The sequence below is a fragment of the Benincasa hispida genome, chromosome 1 (assembly GCF_009727055.1).
Source record: "Benincasa hispida cultivar B227 chromosome 1, ASM972705v1, whole genome shotgun sequence".
NCBI classification, from domain to species: domain Eukaryota; kingdom Viridiplantae; phylum Streptophyta; class Magnoliopsida; order Cucurbitales; family Cucurbitaceae; genus Benincasa; species Benincasa hispida.
This window is the reverse complement of record NC_052349.1, coordinates 28,244,700-28,246,398: the sequence shown is the minus strand read 5'-3', so window position 1 is coordinate 28,246,398 and position 1,699 is coordinate 28,244,700.

Genomic DNA, 1,699 nt, shown 5'->3' with positions numbered 1-1,699 from the left:
AAATTTCTTGCTTGAGAATGGATTTAAAATGGGTAAAATTGATACTACTTTTTATTAAGACTAAAGAGAATGATATGCTTTTAGTACAAATATATGTTGATGATATTATTTTGTTCTACTAATCCATCTTTGTGTGAAGAATTTTCTAAGTGTATGCATAATGAATTTGAGATGATTATGATGGGAGAACTTAGCTTTCTTCCTTGACTCCAAATCAAACAACTCAATGATGGTATTTTCATAAGTCAAGAAAAATACACAAGGGATTTGCTCAAAAGGTTCAAATTCAATAAAGGTAAAATTGCAAAAACTCCTATGAGCACATCCACTAAGCTTGACAAGGATGAAAAAGGTAAGTGTGTGGATATAAAAACTTATAGAGGTATGATTGGATCTTTACTTTATTTAACTGCTAGTAAAACCCGATATTATGTTATATATAGTCTTTGTACTAGATTTCAATCTTGTCCTAAGGAATCACATTTACATGCCGTTTAAAGATTTTTTAAATATTTGCTTGGTACTATTGATTTAGGCTTATGATATCCTAGAAATGTTGAATTTAATTTGGTAGAATATTCGATGTAGATTTTGCGGGTAGTTTACTTGACCGTAAGAGTACTAGTGGGACTTGTCAATTTCTTGGTAGTTCCTTAGTTTCTTGGTTTAGTAAAAAGCAAAATTCGGTTGCCTTATCCACTACTGGAAGCAGAATATATTACAATTGCTAGTTGTTTGTGCTCAAATTCTTTGGATGAAACAAACTCTTTGTGATTTTGGATTAAAGTTTGATAATATGCCTATATTTTGTGATAATACTAGTGCTATTAATTTGACAAAATTAGGCTTGAGCTCGGTATTATTCGTTGTGATGCCTCTTGATTTTATAATTGTACTTGTTAAATCTTTTAGAAGACATTTAGGGAGATATGGAAAAACATGTGTTAATATTCTTAGGGAGTTGTGCTAAATTTATGTTCATGTTTTTAAGGGAACATTTTATGTAGTTCTAAATTTTTCTTAATTATTCTTTTGATGATTCCAAAGGGGGAGAAGTTTAAGAAAAATATGTTATAGATTTGTTATGTTTTTTATGTATTAATTAGGGGGAGAAATTTTTTTTTTTTTTTTTTTTTTTGAGTTTTTTCAAGAATGATCTTTATGGTGATATGTTGAATTTTATTATGTGCTACATATGGTTTACATATATTTAAAGCTATTTTTCTTGAATGGTTTGTCATCATAAAAAAGGGGGAGATTGTTGGCTTTTTGGCCCTTAATCCTAAATTAATTAATTATAATTAATTAATCAATGTTTTGATGATAACAAACTCAATTTTTAATTACTGAAAATCGTAGTGTTTTAATATGTCCATAGCGTAGAGCTCGGAACAATGATTCAAACACCTCTTGTATCACTCAAATCGGAGCTAAAACGAAGATGATATGACTGAAACAAGTCTATAGAGAAAATTCCGTGATGGATGATGTGGCATAACCAGACCATTTGCATGTAGACATGTGGCAACATATTGGTTGAATGGTGGATCATTAAGAGATTAACATATGATGGACTTTTTATTTTTAGATTGACTTTAAAAAGAATGAATTTAAAAAGAAAATGAATTAAAAGGAAAATAAGTTTAATATTATTTTATGTCTGTGTCTAATGGCTAGTTTTTTACACATGGTATGTTTT